Genomic DNA, 13,009 nt, shown 5'->3' with positions numbered 1-13,009 from the left:
CTTGGACATAGGAGCAATGTTATAGTAGTTATATTCTTTTACATAGGGGCAGTATTATAGTAGTTTATTCCTGTACATAGGAGCAGTGTTATAGTAGTTATATTCTTGTACATAGGAGCAGTATTATAGTAGTTATATTCATGTACATAGGGGCAGTATTATAGTAGTTATATTCTTGTACATAGGGGCAGTATTATAGTAGTTATATTCCTGTACATAGGGAGCAGTATTATAGTAGTTATATTCTTGTGCATAGGAGCAGTATTATAGTAGTTATATTCATGTACATAGGGGCAGTATTATAGTAGTTATATTCTTGTACATAGGGGGAGGTATTATAGTAGTTATATTCTTGAACATAGGGGTTAGTATTATAGTAGTTATATTCTTGGACATAGGAGTAGTATTATAGTAGTTATATTCTTGTACATAGGAGCAGTATTATAGTAGTTATATTCTTGGACATAGGGAGCAGTATTATAGTAGTTATATTCTTGTACATAGGGGGCAGTATTATAGTAGTTATATTCTTGTACATAGGGAGCAGTATTATAGTAGTTATATTCCTGTAGATAGGAGCAGTGTTATAGTAGTTATATTCTTGTACATAGGAGCAGTATTATAGTAGTTATATTCTTGTGCATAGGAGCAGTATTATAGTAGTTATATTCATGTACATAGGGTCAGTATTATAGTAGTTATATTCTTGTACATAGGGGGAGGTATTATAGTAGTTATATTCTTGAACATAGGGGTTAGTATTATAGTAGTTATATTCTTGTACATAGGAGCAGTATTATAGTAGTTATATTCTTGTACATAGGGGGCAGTATTATAGTAGTTATATTCTTGTACATAGGGGGCAGTATTATAGTAGTTATATTCTTGTACATAGGATCAGTATTATAGTAGTTATATTCTTGTACATAGGGGGCAGTATTATAGTAGTTTTATTCTTGTACGTAGGGGGCAGTATTATAGTAGTTATATTCTTGTACATAGGATCAGTATTATAGTAGTTATATTCTTGTATATAGGGGTCAGTATTATAGTAGTTATATTCTTGTACATAGGGGGCAGTATTATATTAGTTATATTCTTGTATATAGGAGCAGTATTATAGTAGTTATATTCTTGGACATAGGAGCAGTATTATAGTAGTTATATTCTTTTACATAGGGGCAGTATTATAGTAGTTTATTCCTGTACATAGGAGCAGTGTTATAGTAGTTATATTCTTGTACATAGGAGCAGTACTATAGTAGCTATATTCATGTACATAGGGGCAATATTATAGTAGTTATATTCTTGTACATAGGGGGCAGTATTATAGTAGTTTTATTCTTGTACATAGGGGGCAGTATTATAGTAGTTATATTCTTGTACATAGGGGCAGTATTATAGTAGTTATATTCTTGTACATAGGGGCAGTATTATAGTAGTTATATTCTTGTACATAGGATCAGTATTATAGTAGTTATATTCTTGTATATAGGGGTCAGTATTATAGTAGTTATATTCTTGTACATAGGGGGCAGTATTATATTAGTTATATTCTTGTATATAGGAGCAGTATTATAGTAGTTATATTCTTGGACATAGGAGCAATGTTACAGTAGTTATATTCTTGTACATAGGAGCAGTATTATAGTAGTTATATTCTTGTACATAGGAGGCAGTATTATAGTAGTTATATTCATGTACATAGGGGCAGTATTATAGTAGTTATATTCTTGTACATAGGGGCAGTATTATAGTAGTTATATTCCTGTACATAGGGAGCAGTATTATAGTAGTTATATTCTTGTGCATAGGAGTAGTATTATAGTAGTTATCTTCATGTACATAGGGGCAGTATTATAGTAGTTATATTCTTGAACATAGGGGTTAGTATTATAGTAGTTATATTCTTGTACATAGGAGCAGTATTATAGTAGTTATATTCTTGTACATAGGGGGCAGTATTATAGTAGTTATATTCTTGTACATAGGGGCAGTATTATAGTAGTTATATTCTTGGACATAGGGGGCAGTATTATAGTAGTTATATTCTTGGACATAGGGGACAGTATTATAGTATATTCTTGTACATAGGAGCAGTATTATAGTATTTATATTCTTGTACATAGGGGCAGTATTATAGTATATTCTTGTACATAGGAGCAGTATTATAGTATTTATATTCTTGTACATAGGAGCAGTATTATAGTAGTTATATTCTTGTACATAGGAGACAGTATTATAGTAGTTATATTGTTGTACATAGGGGGCAGTATTATAGTAGTTTTATTCTTGTACATAGGGGGCAGTATTATAGTAGTTATATTCTTGTACATAGGGGCAGTATTATAGTAGTTATATTCTTGTACATAGGATCAGTATTATAGTAGTTATATTCTTGTATATAGGGGTCAGTATTATAGTAGTTATATTCTTCTACATAGGGGGCAGTATTATATTAGTTATATTCTTGTATATAGGAGCAGTATTATAGTAGTTATATTCTTGGACATAGGAGCAATGTTATAGTAGTTATATTCTTTTACATAGGGGCAGTATTATAGTAGTTTATTCCTGTACATAGGAGCAGTGTTATAGTAGTTATATTCTTGTACATAGGAGCAGCATTATAGTAGTTATATTCATGTACATAGGGGCAGTATTATAGTAGTTATATTCTTGTACATAGGGGCAGTATTATAGTAGTTATATTCCTGTACATAGGGAGCAGTATTATAGTAGTTATATTCTTGTGCATAGGAGCAGTATTATAGTAGTTATATTCATGTACATAGGGGCAGTATTATAGTAGTTATATTCTTGTACATAGGGGGAGGTATTATAGTAGTTATATTCTTCAACATAGGGGTTAGTATTATAGTAGTTATATTCTTGTACATAGGAGCAGTATTATAGTAGTTATATTCTTGTACATAGGGGGCAGTATTATAGTAGTTATATTCTTGTACATAGGGGCAGTATTATAGTAGTTATATTCTTGGACATAGGGGGCAGTATTATAGTAGTTATATTCTTGGATATAGGGGACAGTATTATAGTATATTCTTGTACATAGGAGCAGTATTATAGTATTTATATTCTTGTACATAGGGGCAGTATTATAGCAGTTATATTCTTGTACATAGGGGCAGTATTATAGTAGTTATATTCTTGTACATAGGAGCAGTATTATAGTAGTTATATTCTTGGACATAGGAGCAGTATTATAGTAGTTATATTCTTGTACATAGGAGCAGTATTATAGTAGTTATATTCTTGTACATAGGGGCAGTATTATAGTAGTTATATTCTTGTACATAGGGGGCAGTATTATAGTAGTTATATTCTTGTATATAGGAGCAGTATTATAGTAGTTATATTCTTGTACATAGGAGCAGTATTATAGTAGTTATATTCTTGTACATAGGAGCAGTATTATAGTAGTTATATTCTTGTACATAGGGGGAGGTATTATAGTAGTTATATTCTTGAACATAGGGGTTAGTATTATAGTAGTTATATTCTTGTACATAGGAGCAGTATTATAGTAGTTATGTTCTTGCACATAGGGGGCAGTATTATAGTAGTTATATTCTTGTACATAGGGGCCATTATTAAAGTAGTTATATTCTTGTACATGGGGCAGTATTATAGTAGATTTATTCTTGGACATAGGAGCAGTATTATAGTAGTTATATTCTTGTACATAGGGGCAGTATTATAGCAGTTATATTCTCGTACATAGGGGCAGTATTATAGTAGTTATATTCTTGCACATAGGAGCAGTATTATAGTAGTTATATTCTTGTACATAGGGGGCAGTATTATAGTAGTTATATTCTTGTACATAGGAGCAGTATTATAGTGGTTATATTCTTGTACATAGGAGCAGTATTATAGTATTTATATTCTTGTACATAGGAGCAGTATTATAGTAGTTATATTCTTGTACATAGGAGACAGTATTATAGTAGTTATATTCTTGTACATAGGGGGCAGTATTATAGTAGTTTTATTCTTGTACATAGGGGGCAGTATTATAGTAGTTATATTCTTGTACATAGGGGCAGTATTATAGTAGTTATATTCTTGTACATAGGATCAGTATTATAGTAGTTATATTCTTGTATATAGGGGTCAGTATTATAGTAGTTATATTCTTCTACATAGGGGGCAGTATTATATTAGTTATATTCTTGTATATAGGAGCAGTATTATAGTAGTTATATTCTTGGACATAGGAGCAATGTTATAGTAGCTATATTCTTTTACATAGGGGCAGTATTATAGTAGTTTATTCCTGTACATAGGAGCAGTGTTATAGTAGTTATATTCTTGTACATAGGAGCAGTATTATAGTAGTTATATTCATGTACATAGGGGCAGTATTATAGTAGTTATATTCTTGTACATAGGGGCAGTATTATAGTAGTTATATTCCTGTACATAGGGAGCAGTATTATAGTAGTTATATTCTTGTGCATAGGAGCAGTATTATAGTAGTTATATTCATGTACATAGGGGCAGTATTATAGTAGTTATATTCTTGTACATAGGGGGAGGTATTATAGTAGTTATATTCTTGAACATAGGGTTTAGTATTATAGTAGTTATATTCTTGTACATAGGAGCAGTATTATAGTAGTTATATTCTTGTACATAGGGGGCAGAATTATAGTAGTTATATTCTTGTACATAGGGGCAGTATTATAGTAGTTATATTCTTGGACATAGGGGGCAGTATTATAGTAGTTATATTCTTGGATATAGGGGACAGTATTATAGTATATTCTTGTACACAGGAGCAGTATTATAGTATTTATATTCTTGTACATAGGGGCAGTATTATAGCAGTTATATTCTTGTACATAGGGGCAGTATTATAGTAGTTATATTCTTGTACATAGGAGCAGTATTATAGTAGTTATATTCTTGGACATAGGAGCAGTATTATAGTAGTTATATTCTTGTACATAGGAGCAGTATTATAGTAGTTATATTCTTGTACATAGGGGCAGTATTATAGTAGTTATATTCTTGTACATAGGGGGCAGTATTATAGTAGTTATATTCTTGTATATAGGAGCAGTATTATAGTAGTTATATTCTTGTACATAGGAGCAGTATTATAGTAGTTATATTCTTGTACATAGGAGCAGTATTATAGTAGTTATATTCTTGTACATAGGGGGAGGTATTATAGTAGTTATATTTTTGAACATAGGGGTTAGTATTATAGTAGTTATATTCTTGTACATAGGAGCAGTATTATAGTAGTTATGTTCTTGCACATAGGGGGCAGTATTATAGTAGTTATATTCTTGTACATAGGGGCCATTATTAAAGTAGTTATATTCTTGTACATGGGGCAGTATTATAGTAGATATATTCTTGGACATAGGAGCAGTATTATAGTAGTTATATTCTTGTACATAGGGGCAGTATTATAGCAGTTATATTCTCGTACATAGGGGCAGTATTATAGTAGTTATATTCTTGTACATAGGAGCAGTATTATAGTAGTTATATTCTTGTACATAGGGGGCAGTATTATAGTAGTTATATTCTTGTACATAGGAGCAGTATTATAGTAGTTATATTCTTGTACATAGGGGGCAGTATTATAGTAGTTATATTCTTGTACATAGGAGCAGTATTATAGTAGTTATATTCTTGTACATAGGGGCAGTATTATAGTAGTTATATTCTTATACATAGGAGCAGTATTATAGTAGTTATATTCTTGTGCATAGGAGCAGTATTATAGTAGTTATATTCATGTACATAGGGTCAGTATTATAGTAGTTTTATTCTTGAACATAGGGGTTAGTATTATAGTAGTTATATTCTTGAACATAGGGGTTAGTATTATAGTAGTTATATTCTTGTACATAGGAGCAGTATTATAGTAGTTATATTCTTGAACATAGGAGCAGTATTATAGTAGTTATATTCTTGTACATAGGGGCAGTATTATAGTGGTTATATTCCTGTACATAGGGAGCAGTATTATAGTAGTTATATTCTTGTACATAGGGGCAGTATTATAGTAGTTATATTCATGTACATAGGGGCAGTATTATAGTAGTTATATTCTTGTACATAGGGGAGGTATTATAGTAGTTATATTCTTGAACATAGGGGTTAGTATTATAGTAGTTATATTCTTGTACATAGGAGCAGTATTATAGTGGTTATATTCTTGTACATAGGGGGCAGTATTATAGTAGTTATATTCTTGTACATAGGGGCAGTATTATAGTAGTTATATTCTTGTATAAAGGGGTCAGTATTATAGTAGTTATATTCTTGTACATAGGGGGCAGTATTATATTAGTTATATTCTTGTATATAGGAGCAGTATTATAGTAGTTATATTCTTGGACATAGGAGCAATGTTATAGTAGTTATATTCTTTTACATAGTGGGCAGTATTATAGTAGTTATATTCTTGTATATAGGGGTCAGTATTATAGTAGTTATATTCTTGTACATAGGGGGCAGTATTATATTAGTTATATTCTTGTATATAGGAGCAGTATTATAGTAGTTATATTCTTGTACATAGGAGCAGTATTATAGTAGTTATATTCTTGGACATAGGAGCAGTATTATAGTAGTTATATTCTTGTACATAGGGGGCAGTATTATAGTAGTTATATTCTTGTATATAGGAGCAGTATTATAGTAGTTATATTCTTGTACATAGGAGCAGTATTATAGTAGTTATATTCTTGGACATAGGAGTAGTATTATAGTAGTTATATTCTTGTACATAGGAGCAGTATTATAGTAGTTATATTCTTGGACATAGGGGACAGTATTATAGTATATTCTTGGATATAGGGGACAGTATTATAGTATATTCTTGTACATAGGAGCAGTATTATAGTAGTTATATTCTTGCACATAGGAGCAGTATTATAGTAGTTATATTCTTGGACATAGGGGACAGTATTATAGTATATTCTTGTACATAGGAGCAGTATTATAGTAGTTATATTCTTGTACATAGGAGCAGTATTATAGTAGTTATATTCTTGTGCATAGGAGCAGTATTATAGTAGTTATATTCATGTACATAGGGGCAGTATTATAGTAGTTATATTCTTGTACATAGGGGAAGGTATTATAGTAGTTATATTCTTGAACATAGGGGTTAGTATTATAGTAGTTATATTCTTGTACATAGCAGCAGTATTATAGTAGTTATATTCTTGTACATAGGGGGCAGTATTATAGTAGTTATATTCTTGTACATAGGGGCAGTATTATAGTAGTTATATTCTTGTACATAGGATCAGTATTATAGTAGTTATATTCTTGTATATAGGGGTCAGTATTATAGTAGTTATATTCTTGTACATAGGGGGCAGTATTATATTAGTTATATTCTTGTACATAGGGGGCAGTATTATATTAGTTATATTCTTGTATATAGGAGCAGTATTATAGTAGTTATATTCTTGGACATAGGAGCAATGTTATAGTAGTTATATTCTTTTACATAGTGGGCAGTATTATAGTAGTTATATTCTTGTATATAGGGGTCAGTATTATAGTAGTTATATTCTTGTACATAGGGGGCAGTATTATATTAGTTATATTCTTGTACATAGGGGGCAGTATTATATTAGTTATATTCTTGTATATAGGAGCAGTATTATAGTAGCTATATTCTTGTACATAGGAGCAGTATTATAGTAGTTATATTCTTGGACATAGGAGCAGTATTATAGTAGTTATATTCTTGTACATAGGGGGCAGTATTATAGTAGTTATATTCTTGTATATAGGAGCAGTATTATAATAGTTATATTCTTGTACATAGGAGCAGTATTATAGTAGTTATATTCTTGGACATAGGGGACAGTATTATAGTATATTCTTGGACATAGGGGACAGTATTATAGTATATTCTTGTACATAGGAGCAGTATTATAGTAGTTATATTCTTGTACATAGGGGCAGTATTATAGCAGTTATATTCTTGTACATAGGGGCAGTATTATAGTAGTTATATTCTTGTACATAGGAGCAGTATTATAGTAGTTATATTGTTGGACATAGGAGCAGTATTATAGTAGTTATATTCTTGTACATAGGAGCAGTATTATAGCAGTTATATTCTTGGACATAGGGGGCAGTATTATAGTAGTTATATTCTTGGACATAGGGGACAGTATTATAGTATATTCTTGTACATAGGAGCAGTATTATAGTAGTTATATTCTTGTACATAGGGGCAGTATTATAGCAGTTATATTCTTGTACATAGGGGCAGTATTATAGTAGTTATATTCTTGTACATAGGAGCAGTATTATAGTAGTTATATTCTTGTACATAGGGGGCAGTATTATAGTAGTTATATTCTTGTACATAGGTAGCAGTATTATAATAGTTATATTCTTGTACATAGGAGCAGTATTATAGTAGTTATATTCTTGTACATAGGGGGCAGTATTATAGTAGTTATATTCTTGTACATAGGGGGCAGTATTATAGTAGTTATATTCTTGTATATAGGAGCAGTATTATAGTAGTTATATTCTTGTATATAGGAGCAGTATTATAGTAGTTATATTCTTGTACATAGGGGGCAGTATTATAGTAGTTATATTCTTGTACATAGGGAGCAGTATTATAATAGTTATATTCTTGTACATAGGAGCAGTATTATAGTAGTTATATTCTTGTACATAGGGGGCAGTATTATAGTAGTTATATTCTTGTACATAGGGGGCAGTATTATAGTAGTTATATTCTTGTATATAGGAGCAGTATTATAGTAGTTATATTCTTGTATATAGGAGCAGTATTATAGTAGTTATATTCTTGTACATAGGGGGCAGTATTATAGTAGTTATATTCTTGTACATAGGGAGCAGTATTATAGTAGTTATATTCTTGTACATAGGGAGCAGTATTATAGTAGTTATATTCTTGTACATAGGGAGCAGTATTACAGTAGTTATATTCCTGTACATAGGGGGCAGTATTATAGTAGTTATATTCTTGTACATAGGGAGCAGTATTATAGTAGTTATATTCTTGTACATAGGGAGCAGTATTATAGTAGTTATATTCTTGTACATAGGGGGCAGTATTATAGTAGTTATATTCTTGTATATAGGGGGCAGTATTATAGTAGTTATATTCTTGTACATAGGGAGCAGTATTATAGTAGTTATATTCTTGTACATAGGGAGCAGTATTATAGTAGTTATATTCTTGTACATAGGGGGCAGTATTATAGTAGTTATATTCTTGTATATAGGGGGCAGTATTATAGTAGTTATATTCTTGTACACAGGAGCAGTATTATAGTAGTTATATTCTTGTATATAGGGGGCAGTATTATAGTAGTTATATTCTTGTACATAGGGAGCAGTATTATAGTAGTTATATTCTTGTACATAGGGAGCAGTATTATAGGAGTTATATTCTTGTACATAGGGGGCAGTATTATAGTAGTTATATTCTTGTACACAGGAGCAGTATTACAGTAGTTATATTCCTGTACATAGGGGGCAGTATTATAGTAGTTATATTCTTGTACATAGGGAGCAGTATTATAGTAGTTATATTCTTGTACATAGGGGGCAGTATTATAGTAGTTATATTCTTGTATATAGGGGGCAGTATTATAGTAGTTATATTCTTGTACATAGGGGGCAGTATTATAGTAGTTATATTCTTGTACATAGGAGCAGTATTACAGTAGTTATATTCCTGTACATAGGGAGCAGTATTATAGTAGTTATATTCTTGTACATAGGGAGCAGTATTATAGTAGTTATATTCTTGTACATAGGGGGCAGTATTATAGTAGTCATATTCTTGTATATAGGGGGCAGTATTATAGTAGTTATATTCTTGTACACAGGAGCAGTATTATAGTAGTTATATTCTTGTATATAGGGGGCAGTATTATAGTAGTTATATTCTTGTACATAGGGAGCAGTATTATAGTAGTTATATTCTTGTACATAGGGAGCAGTATTATAGTAGTTATATTCTTGTACATAGGGGGCAGTATTATAGTAGTTATATTCTTGTACACAGGAGCAGTATTACAGTAGTTATATTCCTGTACATAGGGGGCAGTATTATAGTAGTTATATTCTTTTACATAGGGAGCAGTATTATAGTAGTTATATTCTTGTACATAGGGAGCAGTATTATAGTAGTTATATTCTTGTACATAGGGGGCAGTATTATAGTAGTTATATTCTTGTATATAGGGGGCAGTATTATAGTAGTTATATTCTTGTACATAGGGGCAGTATTATAGTAGTTATATTCTTGTACATAGGAGCAATGTTATAGTAGTTATATTCTTTTACATAGTGGGCAGGATTGAATGTAAAGGGATAACATTGGAAGAAGGGGCTTCATACTCCTCAGACCACTGCTGTCACCGACAACAAAACAATAATCTCTGAGGAAATTTCATTAAATCATTTCTGAAAATCACCCCCCCCCCCTTCTTCTTTCATTCATTACCTCCGGTTTATAACCTCAGATTCCTCTCTCTGCCTCCACAGCTTGTTGGGATTAATAAACTCATCGGTGCCCCCCACAACATCAGCTGTTCTCTCCCGTAGAAATAAGTCACCTCAATTACAGCTTTGCATTCATATGTGTTTGGTTATTATTACATTACTGGGACTGTGACACTACAGTGCGGTGTTATCGGAGGAGATAGGTGTGAGATGAAATTCTGTGTCCAGGATCCCTAATGAGCAGCCGCCCCTCCGGAGGATTAGATCTGGGGAAGCTTTCATTCCAGCTGTTAATGCATTATCACAACCTCTCCCAGAAATGTGGATTTCAATTACACGCTATTACCGGGGGGTTAGAGGTCTCCTTAAGTAGGTAGAATTGGATTAGTAATGTGTGAGATGGAAAACGAGCGATCGCTGGAGATAGGAGGCGACTTCCATGCAGATACAGCAGATTGATCAGATCACCATAATGACCAGGTCCGAGCCAGCAATGGGCAATGATGAAGGGCAGGACAACGAGGATCTGGAGCTGATCTTAGTGATCCCCATAGTGATCAGTTATGATCACTGGCGTTTTGTCTTTCAGCCGTACGACTTCAGAGCAGCATTCAGACTTCGTGCCGCGCTGCCTGGAAAATAATCTCTTGCATTGCTAAGTGAATTTGCAATTTTTCACAGGAAAAGGTACGAATGCAGAAGACACAAGTTCTGGGGGTGAGGGGCGGCAGCGCATATTTACCAGGTAAAGGTGAGACAAAAATCTGGAGCAGCAAATTCTGCAATTCTGTGCCATTAACAGCCAGAAAAAAAAAAAGTTCTAAAAGTTTCCATGGTTGTATTGTACAGTGGGGTCAAGACCTGGGGAAAGCAACACTAAAGTGCCCTCAGCCATCTCATCACATCACCCAGCGGGCTCAGACGTGACCAGGAGCAAGTGCTGTTCTTTCCCCTCCCCCACAATAGGCCTGGACAGTGACACTTGTGACCGGCCGCCATGTGTTGCTGAGATACACTTTGGTGCTTGTGCCGAACTGTTTGCAGACCAACAAAGGGGAAAACGAGTGGAAAGTGCCAGATCACGGACGCCCTCGCTGTAAACTTCGGCAAGCAAAATAAAATTACCGAGATTTACCAGCATTACTGGAAACTGAAACCCTAAATCTGCTGACAATCTGATAATACGGCCCCCAATAATCCAGAAATCCTGCTGGAGAGCGAACCTTTGTGATACATTCTGGACTATCGGAATCTGTACAGGGGTATCCCACCATCTGTGATGATAACTGGTGGGAGCCCCGTCTGTCACCCCCCACAGAGCAAACACTTCTTACCTATTGAGTGAATAGATGAGAAACATTGGTGGACAAAATACCCCTTTATCCACAATATCCAGATCCTTAATTATATCTGATCCTAAAAAAGTCATCTATCTATCTATTATCTATTCTATCTATTATCTATCTATCATCTATCTATTATATCTATCTATTATCTATCTATATCATATATCTATTATCTATCTATTATCTATATATCATCTATCTATTATATCTATCTACTATATATTTATTATCTATCTATTCTCTATCATCTATTATCTATCTATCTATCATCTATTATCTATCATCTATCTATTATCTATCTATTATCTATCTATCCCTCTATCTATTATCTATCTATCTATCATCTATCTATTATCTATCTATCATCTATCTATCTATCATCTATCTATCATCTATTATCTATCTATCTTATCTATCTTTCTATTATCTATCATCTCTATCCATCCATCTATTTATCTATCAGCAAAATATAGGTACAGCACCAGCAACAAGGCAAGTAATTATAAGTGGGTGCAAAGCCTCATAGGCAATAACAAACCTCCAAACATGTCCAAAAAAGAATCTTAAGGATAAATTCGTCCATTCGGACATTGGTTCGTTTAAGAAAAAGACTCAGAACACGTTACCAGGTAGAAGCGTCCAGGACGTTTTCCTTGTTTGAGTTGCATAAATTGTGTAATATGATAAAAGGAGATATAACTTTAAACATCCAACTTCAGGAAAAATTTATAAAATTAAATCTTATATGACATGTGATACTGACCATGTAGTTTATGTTTTACAATGTCCGTGTAAATTAATATATGTTGGTGAAACAACGTGGGATTTTAAAACAAGAATTAATCACCATCGCTATACGATTAGAAAAAATAAATTAGACGTATCGGTATCAAAGCATTTTGTAGAGTTGGGTCATAGGGAATTCAGTATAATAGACCATGTCCCTCCACTTAGGAGGGGAGGTGATAGGGAAAAAATACTTAAAAGCAAAGAACTAGAATGGATCTATAGACTTGAGTCATTAAAACCTAATGACTTTAATGTGGATTTTAAATTGCATACACTTGTTTGATGGATCTCCTATGTACGGATAATTTCCCTGTTGCAGTATAATGTATATTTTAATCCTCTTCATTTTTTTCTTTTTCACAGATAAC

The 13,009-nt window shown here is 32.5% G+C and overlaps 1 protein-coding gene across 2 annotated transcripts in view; it reads right to left on the bottom strand.

Moving 5' to 3' along the window:
* The window catches only part of PLXND1 (plexin D1), a 136,991-nt gene that overhangs the window by 75,368 nt on the left and 48,614 nt on the right, over positions 1–13,009 (bottom strand). The window lies entirely within an intron of this gene.

The sequence above is a fragment of the Phyllobates terribilis genome, unplaced genomic scaffold (assembly GCF_046119375.1).
Source record: "Phyllobates terribilis strain yellow unplaced genomic scaffold, ASM4611937v1 Scaffold_8__6_contigs__length_399053987, whole genome shotgun sequence".
Lineage (NCBI taxonomy): Eukaryota > Metazoa > Chordata > Amphibia > Anura > Dendrobatidae > Phyllobates > Phyllobates terribilis.
Note: the sequence above shows the minus strand (reverse complement) of the source record. Positions and strands in the feature narration are given on the sequence as shown.